This window comes from Schistocerca cancellata, chromosome 1 (assembly GCF_023864275.1).
Source record: "Schistocerca cancellata isolate TAMUIC-IGC-003103 chromosome 1, iqSchCanc2.1, whole genome shotgun sequence".
NCBI classification, from domain to species: domain Eukaryota; kingdom Metazoa; phylum Arthropoda; class Insecta; order Orthoptera; family Acrididae; genus Schistocerca; species Schistocerca cancellata.
The window spans coordinates 46,566,388-46,584,444 of NC_064626.1; positions in this window are offsets into that span (position 1 = coordinate 46,566,388).

The window sequence follows — 18,057 nt, forward strand, 5'->3', positions numbered from 1 at the left end:
CGGTTAGTGCCTGTCTGTCTGTCGGTCGGTCTGCCGTACGTTAATAGCTGCCTTTGTCGTGTTTGTCAGATTCGGTGTTACCGAAAGTAGACCTAGTTTTGTGTATAGTAATATGCCTTTTACATTGTATACCCGCTCCTGTAGAAAGTGATGATGAGAAAATACATGTATGGATTATAGGACTTGCTGTTTTAAACATTCTGCGTGGTGTCTGTTTGTTCTATATCGTGCCTCCCTACCACTTTCGCGCAACGACGCTCCGAGGGAGTTTTTTAGGGAATTGAATAGTTTGAACCTGGGACCTGTTGCTGGTAAGGAGACGCCAGACCACACATGACATGTAGAATTCAGAAGAGTTCAGTGAGACTAGCGATGATATAACCAAGTACTTAATGATTTCAGCGTCAGTTCCACAGCACTCCCTGTAAAAGAATCTTAATACTAACTAAATTTAGTGGAATCGGTTCAACGGTTTCCTATTTTTAGTTAGCTGGTAAAATAACGTCGAAAAAGCAGTTAAGTTTACCATTGGAAATTTTATTCTACTCACAAAACATCGTTTATAAATTGCATTATTGATAAAAGGAAATGTTTTAATACAGGATGGTAAAAACCAACTGCGTTCAAACAAATGTGATCGAATATTCCCTGAATGGGTTTCCAAGTTCTACAATGGATCGAAGGATGACCTATGCCATATCACATCTATAATCTAGGTTTAAATTAAGTTTCACAAAAGAGAAAACTATCAAAATGGTCTACAGTGACCCTCAATTATCTTTAATTACTTATCTAACTTGTCGTAAATTACAGTGGCTGATGTGGCTTCTCTATAACTATATAACAGAAAAATCATCGCGTTTCAGATTTTTACTTCAAGTGACAAATGTTAACACCATGAGCTTTAATTGACGATCGACACTAGTATTATGTAAAGGGGATGTAACAGATTAGATTTCTGCAGTTCTGAGTGAAGCCTTATGCGCTCAAAAATGCGGCATCGCGTGCGTTCATTACATTGTCGGTGTTCGTCAGGGGGCGGCGGGCAGTGCAGCTCCGCTCACCTCGCTGTCTCGGAAGCAACTCTCAAGCAACTCTCTCCTAACTTCTCCTTACTACAATTTACCGAAGTCGGTTTAAAAAAAAAAAACAATCTGGCTGTGTTTTCATCTGACCAATCAGGGTCTCAATGTTAACCTTAAGCTCCACCTACAAAAATTCTGTCTATCCAATGAGAAACGTTATACTTTTCGTGGTGGGGCAATGTCTTTAAAGTTTCCAACGTAACAGAGACGCGAAAAAAGTCTCACGGTGAAACTTGCGAGTGGTGTGGTCCTAGCAGTTAGCTGGCGACGTGGGTGTCCGTCCGTCCCTTATCGTAGGGCCTTCCAGCTTAACACGGTTCTGCTCTCGGCTTCTGTTCTCGTTTCTCCCCTCGGAACTGCGTCTGTCTCACAGTGGGAAGGTAAGACATGCATTTAGGCATTCTTGTGTTAGTCTGTGGTATTCCATTTGGTCACTCGTTACCCGTATAACTTTGGTTAATTTAAGGTCACGATTTATTCGGAGCTATGTGACATACTACTGGATTTGCTTATCATGTCAGGGCTTTCATGGAAGGTGTTGGATTTGCCTGACACCTTAGAGTGTACTTGCAGAAAATGTAACTGTAACTGGAGATATTACTTTGTACTACAATTATTAATAAAGTGTAATCTTTGACTCCTGTAACCGGGGGCGTCAGCCGAGAACTGCTAGATGTACATGTGGTAATCGGGGGCTCAAGGATGCAACAGCCTGAAAAAATTCGCTTACTTAGTGCCGCACTGCCCGCTGAGCGCCTAGCCAGTCAGCTACCCGCACGGTTCGTTCGGCGTCAGGCCGGCGCAACAGCAGGCGCGCGCTGTCAGTGGGAGTACTGCGCGCGTACGCTGTAACGCTCTCCTGCTGGTGCGCGCAAGATTCTAAGTCTGTTATCAGCGCCTTACGTAACGAAGGTCACCCGTTGTATATATAAGCGGGCAGTGCACGCCAGCGGAATCATTCCGCTGTGAACTCTATCTGCAACAGCACTGAAGCACTGTGCCTCGTCGACGTGTGTATCGTCAACGCCGTCACCGCATGCCAGTCTACAAACACATTATTAGCCTTGAAAATAAATTGATTCAACAATGCCAGGTGTTGTAGGCGATGACATCTCGGTCGGCGAAAGATTCAAGTCCAGAAAGTGCGGAGTTTTCACAGCGGACAATACCGAGTGTAAACCACCCACTGCCAGCTGCTCCAGTTGCGACATCAAGTGAAAAATTAACTCGACAACCACGAAAGAAAATAGTGCTTCAATGCTTACTGGTGGGACCCACCAACCCAGCACCTAAACCGCCCACCGTGCCATTGCAAAATAAAATACATCATGCCGTTGCTCCATATCATGGCACTCAGTATAGTTGAATTTCTTGCATCCTTGAGCCCCTGGATCTCGATGTACATCTAGCAGTTGATGACGCCAGCGGTCGGACATTAAGGTAGCAAAGTTAATACATTGGATGACGTATGGGACTTACCCTCTGAAACACTGAATTGTTAATAAGTTCGTTATTTGTTAGTATAACTGGGTGATACTCAACGATTATTAGTAACTGTATCTCTAATTTAAGTGGCAAAAAGTTAAAATATAAGGAATTTGATTTTTAGGGAAAATATCATTATTAGCGTACGCGCGCCGTAGTCTCACTGACGCTCCAAACAGTCTAACACTTACGATACAAAAAACAGCCAAACGTAATGACACAGTCATTTCTATGTGCGCCCGAAATTTCATGGGCGTCGCCCTAGACCTCAAGAGATAATCACACTAAGCAGGCCACCTTCTTTTAGAGTGTAGTAATGTAACGAAAGGGAGGAACACACTAAGGAAATGACTAAAAAATCACGGTGATTTAAAGTTCCTGTTCCAGGTCTCTGGGGCTGTAGAGGGGACGCAGTAGATGAAATTTTGATAAGGGCACCAGGTTTTGAAACGTACAGTTTGGACGAAAAATCAGTTCGCAGATCGGATAGCTTTCAGATCCCCGTCTTTACGAGATGACCTGAAGCTGAGAAGGGTACGTCGTACGTCCCTGTTGCAGTTATGACGTTCTATAACACCGTATTCCAACTATCTCAACAGTTGCACGCAACTGGTATGTTCGAAACTAGGAGGGCTGGCTCTGGTGCTGCACGGACACGCTTCAATCCCGACTTTGGGGAGGACGTCGTTCGTCATGTAGAACAGAACCTGAGGACGAGTACTTGGAACACTGCTGCTACAGCACAAAGGTCAGAGGTCATTGTCTCCTCTGTGCGTATACCGCGAGGTAAGGAATTTGAAAATGATCCGAGCCTCAAATTGATTTTACATTCAAACTATACGTTCGGACGTGGATTCCTTACCAAGACGTCATCTACTACGTCCATTCTACAACCTCTACAAGGCTGTAATAAGAATTTCGATCACCTGGTATATCGGACTTCGCAACGAATTTCTACAACTTTCATAATTGAACATGATTTCTATTTCTTGGACAAACCTCTGGTGTGAACTATAACTTCATAAATAATCAAAAAGTCTCGATATATGCTAGAAGGTTAACAGATCTGTTATTACATTTCATACAGTCATTGACACTTTTATTAAATTGTTTCACAAAAGAAATATATTTCGTTGTTCATTTCGATTTTAAATATTTTAGAAATAAAGCTCTCTCTCTCTTTCTGTACAGGGTGGAGAAAAATTGTGACGAAATTTTAACACAGGATAACTCATTCCGGTGGGAACAAAAATTACTGTTGTTGTGCAAGTCGATAACGCACAATTTTTAAACTACGGAAACTTGGCGCCAGGCGCTCTGATTGGCCTCAGGATTGCCCTGTTGCCGGATGCTCTGGATAACGCATGTCCGCGAATGCTTTGCCTGCCGGAGATCGCGATGTATGCAAGGGGGCCCACACTCTCGGTGATAACGCGTCAGCCTTCCACTCTGGGGGTTATGGGGGCGATTCCGCCAGGGTCCCGACACATCCATTTTAGTTTCATGATAAGACGTACCGGGAACAAACCAGTCAACAGCTGTTAGTTCGCGTACAGAAAATCTTTTACAAACTGCGTCGGCCATGAAAAGGGCCCTTTTTTTTTTTTCTTTTGTAGCTAGGACATTGTTTACTTGAAACAGGCGCTCGAACTGGCGACCCTCTGAAGCGACACAAGTTTGGTAACCTCAAACGGTGTTTTGCCGAACTCTTTCAAAGATTCCTGGCATTGCCCTGATGTGATTGGCGGCATGTTTAATGCTATCCTTTAATTCCTCTTTGTTTCTATGTGGTTCGCGTCCAGGTGGGTGAACTAGAACCTTTAAGAATCCCCACTGGAAAATGTCCGGTGGCATGAGGTCTGGTGATCACAGGGGCCATGTCCTACGAACACCTCCATCAATTACCCGTAGTCGAAGAGTTCATTTAAATATCGGTGCACAGCACAACAGATACGCGCGGGCGCCCCATCATGCTGCAACCACATGCATAACTGTTTGTACGGGGGAAGATCTTCCAGCAGGCTGGGTAGAGTGTCTTGCAAAAAGTGAAGGTAATTTTCACAGATAAGTGGAGGAGGTAGACGGACGGGCCAAATCGAATGGTCACCTACAATGCCTGCCCTACTGTTGAGTGAAAATCTTTTCTGGTGTCCGTGGACGTACGTGGTATGAGGTTTCCCTTTCCCAGTAATGAAATTTTCGAGTGTTGTAAAGGCCATCCCGATGGAAGGTAAACAACACGATGACAGGAAAGTCGGGATCTCGTGCAACACGTCTAACCTGTGTCCACAGTGTGGTGTCACCACCAGACACCACACTTGCTAGGTGGTAGCCTTTAAATCGGCCGCGGTCCGCTAGTATACGACGGACCCGCGTTTCGCCACTGTCAGTGATTGCAGACCGAGCGCCGCCACACGGCAGGTCTAGAGACACTTCCTAGCACTCGCCCCAGTTGTACAGCCGACTTTGCTAGCGAAGCTACACTGACAAATAAACCCTCATTTGCCGAGATGATAGTTAGCTTAGCCTTCAGCTACGTCATTTGCTACGACCTAGCAAGGCGCCATTACCAGTTTATAGTGAGATTGTTATTAATGTATCATCAAGAGCGATGTTCTCCAATTATGGATTAAAGTTAAGTATTCAAGAAGCTATGTACTAATTTTGGCTACTATAATTCCTTGTCATTTTCCAGACCTCACGCCAGCCTGCGTGAGCTTAAACGCGTGCCTTTCGGCTTCCTCCAAACTCCGTGAATTGGCTCCTGCCAATTCACAACACATAGTCCGCCACAGGATATATGTCTTGGACAGGATGGAAACAAAATTAATGCTGTTCGTCATGCCTCAAAACCTCCCAAACTAACCGATGAGTGGCCCTCATGTAGTGTCCAACTGCTCGAGTACTTGCGGTAGTTGCTTCCTCGAAGCGCTTGAGAACAGTGTCTTCGAATGCAGCATCCCGTCGTGTTCGAGGCCTTCCAGCATCACCCTGGTATGCCGCTAACGAGCATGTGGCGCCAGATCCCCGGTGAACTGCTTTAAACGTTTGCGGGTGTGGATGGCGTCTTGCTGGTTACCGCTCCTCATACAACCATCGAGCTCCATGCGCATTGCCGTCGGATAGTTCATAAACAATAACCGTATTTCGTTGATCTTCAAACGAATACTGTGCCGCCATGCTTACTGGGTGATTGTACCGCAGGTGACATGTGTGTGATCGAAGCGAAGATAACGTATGTGTGTGTGTGCTTGTGACGTGACGGGAGACAAACAGCAAGAACTATTCATCGCGTGTGCGTGACACGTTGCGGCAGTGACGGGGCGAGGGACGTTTGTGTGTATGAACCGACAACCAAAGCGCTGCCCATAAACCGACGAACGGCAATCCCATGGCCAATCGGAGCCCGTGGCGCCAAGTTTCTGTAGTTTAAAAATTGTGCTTTGAAGATCTACACAACATTAGTTATTTAGGATCCTTCTTGGCATCAGCTATGCATCGTTAAAGTTTTGTGGCACAGTTTCTTTTTTAGACAAATTTAAATTCAATAGCAAATAAATTGTCAGGTATCGATATATTGTGTTTCTATTTGGAAAGTAAGACAGATGATGTAACAGGATGAGTTGATACTTTCAATGCTTTGCATCACAGTTTAAGGGAGCATGATAACCAAATAAGTAATAAAGAACAAGAATTAGTTAGGTCTTTAAAACCCGAGTTATAGCACTGATTGTTACTATCATAGGGATACATCACTGACTGCCTCCTATAATCCTAAGCTGGATCCACATAAGCACATCTCTACTTAAGATCACTTGGTCTCATTGCCACTTGTGATGCTATATACATGTAAACTCTAGTTAAGGAGATGAAACCTCACATAGGTAACAGGCTTGCGTATTAAATCGTTGCTCCATAAGCCAAACCAACTAATACTATAAGTCACATCAGCGAATATTGGAAGCACGACGTGCAGATTTTTAGAAAACATTGGAATGCGATGGAAAAACAGAACGAAATAGAACCTGCAATAGCCGTGAAAACACAGCTGGAGGGTCTTCCTCCACCCAGGAGATCGGTTTTAGTCAACACTGGATTTCGATATTTTACGTCCCCATCAGGGGAAAAACATGGCGTTGTATGCATATGGGTCCAGGCTGCAGAACAGTTCGGGATCACATACCAATTACCTTGTACGCCTGCTGCAATTAAAGATAACGAGCACGTTCTGATATTTTGCAATGTTCTCGCTGACTTTTGTTGTTGTCAGGTGAACTCATTATATTCACCACCAAATTTTAATTTCGAAATTCTAACATGCCATAACCCTCTGACCGGAACACCTGAGACCTGTTTGATTCGAACGTTAAATCGTGGACACTACTGTGGGTAAATTAAGACTTCAGTAAATTTTTACCGCAGCTAATGTACACTGAACTTAATTACAGTTTGCTGTTCGGAGTTAAACAGGGTGTTAGGGACATAAGTGCAGACATTCCTAGTGACGACTGTGAACGCTGTACTGATCAACATTGCATCAGTATTTACTTCATTCTCAGGCTAATAAATACAGCTGTTACGAGCTGTATGTTTTTCAGTTGGTTGGTACTTGCAATTACTTGTGGCACCGGCCATAAACGGTTATTTTTCCCTGTGCAACAGGGCAAGTATTGAAGTGTGGACACGAGGAGGCAAAAGTACAGTCTACGGTGACAGGCGTTGTCCAATTTACAGTGCAGTTACCACCGTTCAGAGAACTTCTCATGGAGGTAGAGAAAAAAAAGCCTACGCACTGAAGCTGGTACGTATTAAGGCACCAGTAGTAACAACATCTATATTTTTGCTCTTAACATCCTTCACATGTCGGTTTTATTCTAATTTCGGATTTCGGTCGTTTCCAACCGTCCGACATCAAGTTGAAAAACAAAAGAGCTTATTTTGTAATGTTTCTTAATTCAAACAACCTTTATTAACAGAGGATGACAGACTAAAGGCCGAAAAACTAAATGTCTTTTTCCAAAGCTGTTTCACAGAGGAAGACTGCACTGTAGTTCCTTCTCTAGATTGTCGCACAGATGACAAAATGGTAAATATCGAAATAGACGATAGAGGGGCAGAGAAACAATTAAAATCCCTCAAAAGAGGAAAGGCCGCTGGACCTGATGGGATACCAGATCGATTTTACACAGAGTACGCGAAGGAACTTGCCCCCCTTCTTGCAGCGGTGTACCGTAGGTCTCTAGAAGAGCGTAGCGTTCCAAAGGATTGGAAAAGGGCACAGGTCATCCCCGTTATCAAGAAGGGACGTCGAACAGATGTGCACAACTATAGACCTACATCTCTAACGTCAATAAGTTGTAGAATTTTGGAACATGTATTATGTTCGAATATAATGACTTTTCTGGAGACTGGAAATCTACTCTGTAGGAATCAGCATGAGTATCGAAAGAGACGATCGTGTGAAACCCAGCTCGCGCTATTCGTCCACGAGACTCAAAGGGCCATAGACACGGGTTGCCAGGTATATGCGTGTTTCTTGGCTTCCGCAAGGCGTTCGATACAGTTCCCCACAGTCGTTTAATGAACAAAGTAAGAGCATATGGACTATCAGACCAATTGTGTGATTGGATTGAGGAGTTCCTAGATAACAGAACGCAGCATGTCATTCTCAACGGAGAGAAGTCTTCCGAAGTAAGAGTGATTTCAGGTGTGCCGCAGGGGAGTGTCGTGGGCCCCTTGCTATTCACAGTATACATAAATGACCTTGTAGATGACATCGGAACTTCACTGAGGCTTTTTTGCGGATGATGCTGTGGTATATCGAGAGGTTTTAACAATGGAAAATTGTACTGAAATGCAGGAGGATCTGTAGCGAATTGACGCATGGTGCAGGGAATGGCAATTGGATCTCAATGTAGACAAGTGTAATGTGCTGCGAATACATAGAAAGAGAGATCCCATATAATTTAGCTACAATATAGCAGGTCAGCAACTGGAAGCAGTTAATTCCATAAATTATATGGGAGTACGCATTAGGACTGATTTAAAATGGAATGATCATATAAAGTTGATCGTCGGTAAAGCATATGCCAGACTGAGACTCATTGGAAGAATCCTAAGGAAATGTAAACCGAAAACAAAGGAAGTAGGTTACAATACGCTTGTTCGCTTGTTCGCCCACTGCTTGAATACTGCTCAGCAGTGTGGGATCCGTAGCAGATAGGGTTGATAGAAGAGATAGAAAAGATCCAACGGAGAGCAGCGAGCTTCGTTACAGGATCATTTAATAAACGCAAAAGCGTTACGGAGAAGACAGATAAACGCCAGTGGAAGACTCTGCAGGAGAGACGCTCAGTAGCACGGTACGGGCTTTTGTTGAAGTTTCGAGAACATACCTTCACCGAGGAATCAAGCAGCTTATTGCTCCCTCCTACGTATATCCCGTGAAGAGACCATGAGGATAAAATCGGAGAGATTAGAGCCCACACAGTGGCATACCGACAATCCTTCTTTCCACGAACAATACGAGTCTGGAACAGAAGAGAGAACCGATAGAGGTACTCAAGGTACCCTCCGCCACACACCGACAGGTGGCTTTCGGAGTATGGCTGTAGATGAATGTTATAGATGATCTACATGGTCTTGCTCACCACACTTGGAGCAAGCTGACCCTCTGGTGCAGTGCTTGAGACTGTGATTAAGGTCCCGACAGCTGTGGTAACGAGGTACCACAAAATAGTCGCTTACGTTGATCGTCTATTGTTATTACTTTCCTCCACATAGCTCCAGTGACCTCAGCAACGTGGTGGACAACATCACGTTCCTGAGGTCCCGTTTCGAATCTCAGCTTAAAGCTCTTTTTGAACTCTTCGTCCTCCATGTCTTCAAAATTCACCGAGCGAGGTTGCTCAGTGGTTAGCATACTGGACTCGCATTCTGGAGGACGACTGTTCAATCCCGCGTCCGGCCATCCTGATTTAGGTTCTCGTGATTTCCCTAAATCGCTCCAGGCAAATGGTGGCATGGTTCCTTTGAAAGGGCACGGCCGACAGACTTCCTTGGTCTTGACACCGATGACCTCGCTGTTTGGTTTCTCCCTACAAAACAACCCAACTGTTCAAAGTTAATTAATACAGTTCCTTATCTTTCATGTTATGCAACGGGCAAGGCTGGCGCAACCGACTACCCTAGCCACTGCGTTGCTACATATGGTGCGGGTAGGGCATAAATATGGTGGGAAAGTCACCTTCTCTGTGGCGGAGGCTGTTGACAGAATACAGCTCTAGTCAATGAATCTCCTCACTGACTTCGGAGGCCTGCGGGATCTGTTCGAAAGAAGAGGTAAAACATCTGCTCTTCACGTAATTTGTAACGCCGGAAATGCATATCCTCCTATTTCCATCTATTGTACTATAAATTTTTTCTTTATTTTGCTACCTGAATATATGACATTTCTGTGCCTTTATATAGTGTAATTGTTTTACTATTTGTATATATATCTATATATATATATATATATATATATATATATATATATATATATATATATATATATATATATATATATACAGGGTGTTTCAAAAATGACCGGTATATTTGAAACGGCAATAAAAAGTAAACGAGCAGCGATAGAAATACACCGTTTCTTGCAATATGCTTGGGACAACAGTACATTTTCAGGCGGACAAACTTTCGAAATTACAGTAGTTACAATTTTCAACAACAGATGGCGCTGCAAGTGATGTGAAAGATATAGAAGACAACGCAGTCTGTGGGTGCGCCACTCTGTACGTCGTCTTTCTGCTGTAAGCGTGTGCTGTTCACAATGTGCAAGTGTGCTGTAGACAACATGGTTTATTCCTTAGAACAGAGGATTTTTCTGGTGTTGGAATTCCACCGCCTAGAACACAGTGTTGTTGCAACAAGACGAAGTTTTCAACGGAGGTATAATGTAACCAAAGGACCGAAAAGCGATACAATAAAGGATCTGTTTGAAAAATTTCAACGGACTGGGAACGTGACGGATGAACGTGCTGGAAAGGTAGGGCGACCGCGTACGGCAACCACAGAGGGCAACGCGCAGCTAGTGCAGCAGGTGATCCGACAGCGGCCTCGGGTTTCCGTTCGCCGTGTTGCAGCTGCGGTCCAAATGACGCCAACGTCCACGTATCGTCTCATGCGCCAGAGTTTACACCTCTATCCATACAAAATTCAAACGCGGCAACCCCTCAGCGCCGCTACCATTGCTGCACGAGAGACATTCGCTAACGATATAGTGCACAGGACTGATGACGGCGATATGCATGTGGGCAGCATTTGGTTTACTGACGAAGCTTATTTTTACCTGGACGGCTTCGTCAATAAACAGAACTGGCGCATATGGGGAACCGAAAAGCCCCATGTTGCAGTCCCATCATCCCTGCATCCTCAAAAAGTACTGGTCTGGGCCGCCATTTCTTCCAAAGGAATCATTGGCCCATTTTTCAGATCCGAAACGATTACTGCATCACGCTATCTGGACATTCTTCGTGAATTTGTGGCGGTACAAACTGCCTTAGACGACACTGCGAACACCTCGTGGTTTATGCAAGATGGTGCCCGGCTACATCGCACGGCCGACGTCTTTAATTTCCTGAATGAATATTTCGATGATCGTGTGATTGCTTTGGGCTATCCGAAACATACAGGAGGCGGCGTGGATTGGCCTCCCTATTCGCCAGACATGAACCCCTGTGACTTCTTTCTGTGGGCAACAATTGAACAGCTGAAGCAGTACATCTCATCTGCATGTGAATCCATTCCGCCAGACACGTTGTCAAACGTTTCGGGTAATTTCATTCAGAGACTACGCCATATTATTGCTACGCATGGTGGATATGTGGAAAATATCGTACTATAGAGTTTCCCAGACCGCAGCGCCATCTGTTGTTGAAAATTGTAACTACTGTAATTTCGAAAGTTTGTCTGCCTGAAAATGTTCTGTTGTCCCAAGCATATTGCAACAAACGGTGTATTTCTATCGCTGCTCGTTTAGTTTTTATTGCCGTTTCAAATATACCGGTCATTTTTGAAACACCCTGTATATTTATGCATTTATGTCGATGTATAATTGGTTTGATTTGTAAATACTATTTGTATTTTTACGCTGGGTCTTGCCTACGGAAAACTATGCTATCGAACGAATACATCGCTAGGTCGTGTGGAGAACCAAAGTGTTCAGGATCTTTGGTAGTGTGAACGCGGCTGCGTGGAGCGCGGACAGAGGCTGGAGGAGGGCAGTGGAGCAGGTGTGTTGTGTGACGCTCCCACGAGTTGCCGCGCTTTCGGGGTTTGGCAGCATGTGATTGCGCTCGACTTGCTATGATAGTTACTGACACGGTGTCGCAGACGGGAAGCGTTAGCTGGCGCACATCAAGAGCCCGTTTCGCCTGGTGACCGTGTCGAGAAGGAGGCACGCCAACGTCCAGCTTCTGCAACAGCGACGGCCGACAATGAGTGACTGTCGCCACCTCCTCGATCGACGGATTCAAACCTCCAATCAACCAACAAGAAAGACTGAAAGCATGTGAAGTTTTAGAACTGTATGGCAGACCTCAGCTTTTAAAATTGTTGCATCACAAAATTACAGCAACTTAGTGTGAAACTTTTTTGCTCATTGTGCCAATTGCATTACCAAGCAGGGTCCATTCCTTTTCCGAAATAAACCCGAGTGTCGTTGAAATTCAAACGCCAGCAGTATAGTAATATCATTCGACCTCACTGCTTTAATTTCAAAGTTCAGTTAAGGTATTCATAGATGGCTACAATATTTAGATTACACAAGCAAAAATTAAGAGTGCGAGATTTGTTCGCATATTTTAGCTTACCTGTGACTGCAGCTCAGCTTGGTACGTACTAAATGTTACTATTGTTAATTGTCCTGAATCATTTAATTCAAGTTCAAAGTTAAATCTCTTATTTCTGAATTGCGTAGATTCAAGTAGCTTTTGAAATGATTGTTGAGGTAGCCCAAGACTAACCTTATTTTACTGAATTTCGTAGTGCTTCAGAAACAAATCTCACTATTAATTTCAGTCACTAAATTAACTTTGAATTTTCCGGTTTTATTAATTCTTTTGCTAAATTAAGTCAGTGTGTAGCGAAATTTATTACTTCTGACAAACATTTAGTTTTCACACAACACGTGTCAACCTTCAGTTGCCACGCTTTTAGTGCTAATTATAAGTGCAATAACCTTTCATTTTCAGTTAATATAGTATTTGTCCATAGGACTGGAGACCGCAATTTTCCCCAAATCTCAAATATCTAATTAACGCCAAATAATTGTTAACGTGACGACCGCACATTTACTTTCTTTATTAACTTTACCCCTTTTCAAAATTAATTTCCACCAGTTTCATTTGCATTTTTCATTTCATTTAGATGTAACCCTTCCTCCCTCTTTACCGACAGATTAATTTCGGTGACGATTGCTTTTCCCAAATTTCCATTAGGTACACGCGGTTTAATTTTTCACTGTCATTATGGTCTATAAGTGTGGGGGAGGTTACAAATTTACACACAATCAGTTTTGACAAACGGGCGAAAGAACTGACCAGATTATCACATACACACATACTTTCCATAATGGGAACAGCCTAAACACCACAATAGGAGACTCGTGATGCAGGAGTGGTGGAGGAGAGGAGACTAGATGTGCTCGGCTTGCAGGAGCGGAACTCCCAAGCTGGGCGAATATCTTTCTCAGCCGCAAACGGCAGCTAGTCAGAAGTGGGGATGACCTGAGAGCGGTGATAATAATAACAGACAGATCATTGTGGTTAACAATTTTTTCGCAGCTGTCAAACAGTCACTGCAATGTCGTGGAAATACAGTCTCCTGCGGGAGTACTATCTCTCCTCAATATGTACTTTCAGTGTAGAGATGACATTGAACAGCATTCAGTAAGTCGGGTAATCACGGCGTTGTGGTGCCGAAAACTGATTGTGACTGCTGACATAAATGCCGAATCCTCCCTATGGTTCAGTGGTACAAGAGACACAAATGGAGGGAAGGCAGAAGAATCAATTATGGCAATGCAACTTGTGATGGCCAACAAGCCTGGTAACCCTACCCCACCTATACAGTGGGAGGGGGACAAGGCACAATCGTTGATGTAACACTTACCGCACTTAATGCCGTTAATCATTGGGAAACATTGGAAGGTAGAAGACAGTGCCACAAGTGGCCACGATCTGATCATATTTACGATAGGCGACAGAGTGCCAGTGGAACATGGAGTGCGAGGTGCAATTGAATTACAATAGAATAGACTGGGAACGCCTACAAGGGAGTGCGAAATTCCTGTATTCCCAGTGGGTGACCGAGATATAAATGTCGATAGGTATGTCGGAGAGCTGGTGAGTGCGATTACCGGAGCAGAGAAAGCAGCTCTACCAACCAGGAGGAGGGCAATAGCGGACTCTCTGTCACCATGGTCAGCCAAACTAGAACATACGCGCCAGTCTGTCAGAAGACTAAGGAGGTATTACCAGCGCAGCGACGTCAGTTGTAAAAGGCAACTATGGTTGCAAAAGTGTAGGGCATTGAAGGAAACATTCCAGAAGAAATTTCGGGCGGTTAGGGTTCGACGATGGGTCAGGTATGTTATTAATCAATTAACTACCAACCTGTGGGGAGTGAACTACAAGTTGGTGAGAGAGAAGATCGGCCCTCCAATGGTGATTCCACAGTCAGCCACGAGGACAGGATGACGGAATCCTGACAGGAAACTGCTGAGGCCCACTTCCGGTCCCTGATGCCTAACGACAGTGCGGAAGGGGAAACTGAGTGCCAGCGCCAAATGAGAACTGATGATCTTGCAATATATACAAATGACAGGCAGTATAACCCTTCTCTGAAGAGGAGGTGGCTGTCCAAATAAAATCGTTAAAGAGACGGAAAGGCCCTGGGCCAGACAGCATTCTTGCGGAAGTAGCGCAGTTCCTAGCCTCTCAGTTGGTAACACCGCTTACCCAACTCAATAATGACTGCCTCAGGTTGCAAAAATTCACCAAAATTACGGAAAACTGCAAACCTGGTCATCATAAATAAAGGTCCTGAAAGAGACCCAATTGAGACCAACTCCTACATCTACATCTACATCCATACTCCGCAAGCCACCTGACGGTGTGTGGCGGAGGGTACCTTGAGTACCTCTATCGGTTCTCCCTTCATTTCCAGTCTCGTATTTTTCGTGGAAAGAAGGATTGTCGGTATGCCTGTGTGTGGGCTCTAATCTCTCTGACTTTATCCTCACGGTCTCTTCGCGAGATATAAGTAGGAGGGAGCAATATACTGCTTGACTCTTCGGTGAAGGTATGTTCTCGAAACTTTGACAAAAGCCCGTACCGAGCTACTGAGCGTCTCTCCTGCAGAGTCTTCCACTGGAGTTTATCTATCATCTCCGTAACGCTTTCGCGATTACTAAATGATCCTGTAACGAAGCGCGCTGCTCTCCGTTGGATCTTCTCTATATCTTCTATCAACCCTATCTGGTACGGATCCCACACTGCTGAGCAGTATTCAAGCAGTGGGCGAACAAGCGTACTGTAACCTACTTCCTTTGTTTTTCGGATTGCATTTCCTTAGGATTCTTCCAATGAATCTCAGTCTCGCATCTGCTTTACCGACGATCAACATTATATGATCATTCCATTTTAAATCACTCCTAATGCGTATCCCCAGATAATTTATGGTATTAACTGCTTCCAGTTGCTGACCTGCTATTTTGTAGCTAAATGATAAAGGATCTATCTTTCTGTGTATTCTCAGCACATTACACTTGTCTACATTGAGATTCGATGGCCATTCCCTGCACCATGCGTCAATTCGCTGCAGATCCTCCTGCATTTCAGTACAATTTTCCATTGTTACAACCTCTCGATATACCACAGCATCATCTGCAAAAAGCCTCAGTGAACTTCCGATGTCATCCACCAGGTCATTTATGTATATCGTGAATAGCAACGGTCCTATGACACTCCCCTGCGGCACATTTGAAATCACTCTTACGTCGGAAGACTTCTCTCCATTGAGAATGACATGCTGCATCCTGTTATCTAGGAACTCCTCAATCCAATCACACAATTGGTCTGATAGTCCATATGCTCTTACTTTGTTCATTAACTGACTGTGGGGAACTGTATCGAACGCCTTGCGGAAGTCAAGAAACACTCCATCTACCTGTGAACCCGTGTCTATGGCCCTCTGAGTCTCGTGGACGAATAGCGCGAGCTGGGTTTCACATGACCGTCTTTTTCGAAATCCATGCTGATTCCTACAGAGTAGATTTCTAGTCTCCAGAGAAGTCATTATACTCGCACACAATACGTGTTCCAAAATTCTACAAATGATCGACGTTAGAGATATAGGTCTATAGTTCTGCACATCTGTTCGACGTCCCTTCTTGAAAACGGGGATGACCTGTGCCCTTTTCCAGTCCTTTGGAACGCTACGCTCTTCTAGAGACCTACGGTATACCGCTGCAAGAAAGGGGGCAAGTTCCTTCGCGTACTCTGTGTAAAATTGAACTGGTATCCCATCAGGTCCAGAGGCCTTTCCTCTTTTGAGTGATTTTAATTGTTTCTCTATCCCTCTGTCGTCTATTTCGATATCTACCATTTGGTCATCTGTGCGACAATCTAGAGATGGAACTACAGTGCAATCTTCCTCTGTGAATCAACTTTGGAAAAAAAACATTTAGTATTTCGGCCTTTAGTCTGTCATCCTCTGTTTCAGTATCATTTTGGTCTCAGAGTGTGTGGACATTTTGTTTTGATCCACCTACCACTTTGACATAAGACCAAAATTTCAGAGGATTTTCTGTCAAGTCAGTTCTACTGACCGATTTGCTTACTAGACCTTTTCATAAAGCTATATGAGATATTGCTGGCTGACAGATTGGTTGCACATCGAGTGCTGTGCGGGGTGAGTGACAGGCAGTTCGGCTTTAGTCCTGGGCAGTCGGCGGCTGATGCAATCGCCGTGGCGGCCAAGGTCTGTGACTCAGCCCCGTACAAGTACATTGTTGGAATCATGCTGGACATTGTGGTATCGATAGCTACGATGCCACAGCGTAGGTGCCCGTCCTTAGGTTGGCACTACGAGAGCGCAAGATCTACGCTGACCACAGCGCGCTCTAGCAGACGCCGTGCAGCTCTACGAGCGCAGCTCCACTTTCGGCAGTTCTTCAAGAGCAGACGGCCGTGACACTTCGCTTTAGCTTCGTTTCGTATACAGACTTTGCACTACTTACGACAGGTCTAAGGCTTCGCACCAACGTGCTCATCTGTACAAAGTTATTTATGCCTCTGTATTTATTCATGCACCAGTAAACCCCTCTTACTTACTTGCAGGGCAGACGTGTTTTACCTCGCCTGCTCCTATTTGCTTCCTTCATTCGGCCAACCTTTCAGTTTCAGGAGCAGACCATCGTACTGCCTTCCAGGAGGGATACAAAAGACACCAGTGGCGCCTTTGACTACCAATGGTGGCCTTCATTCTTCTCCAATGTACGGTTGAAAGACTGTCCAGGCCGCTATACGGTTGTCTGAGGAGTTATTGGAGGATTTGAAGGTCTGGATTCACCCCTAAGAGGGAGAGTAAGAAAAGCAATAACAAAGGGATGCCCAAAGAGTTCTGTGTTAAGACCCTTGTTTTGGGAAATCCACGTGCTACCATTATTGGACAGCTTACAACAGAATGAAGATGTGCTAGAGGTTATAACCTACACAGATGACCTCCTCCTGTTGGTGAACGGTCGTAGTCGTGAAGATATCGAGCCAAAGATTTGAAGGGCTATGGAAATATTACAACAATGGTGCCAAAAGAGTAAAATGACAATATAAACAAACAAGTCGCCCTATCTCTTGTTGCAAGGACAACTACTTAGGAACCCAACAGTGAGAATCGAGGGCTCACAAGTTCTCTGGTGACGAGAGGTGCGTTACCAGGGAATCATCATTGATTAAAGGTGGAACTTCGCAAGGCACATCGAAACCGTAACCCAAAGAGCCCTAGAAGTGCTTAATAACCTCATATGCAATTGACATAAAAGATTCCATCTTCATGTGAAAAATAAAGCTATATCATAGCAGCATGCTAACATCAATAATGGGTTATGGCTCGGGAGTCTAGGCGCATAGGCTCACGAGGGTGGTGCCCGCCATTACAGTGAGAAGGTTGCAAAAATAATCATGCTATTAAGGTGAGCTGGGGCCTAGAGAACATCTCAGGGTAGGGCCCTGTTGGTAATAGTGGGGCTCTGCGCCCTGGACATCAATAAACGAGAACAGGCGGCATGTTTCTGGGCGAAGAAGGGGGAAATTCTGGGCATTCAGGCTGGGGATAAGGATGCGACCATGAGAAGAGGTGAAGAGGTGTGTCAAGAAACATGGGAAGCCGATGACACTGGCCAAAGAACGTTCCAGTTCCTACCCGATGTCAA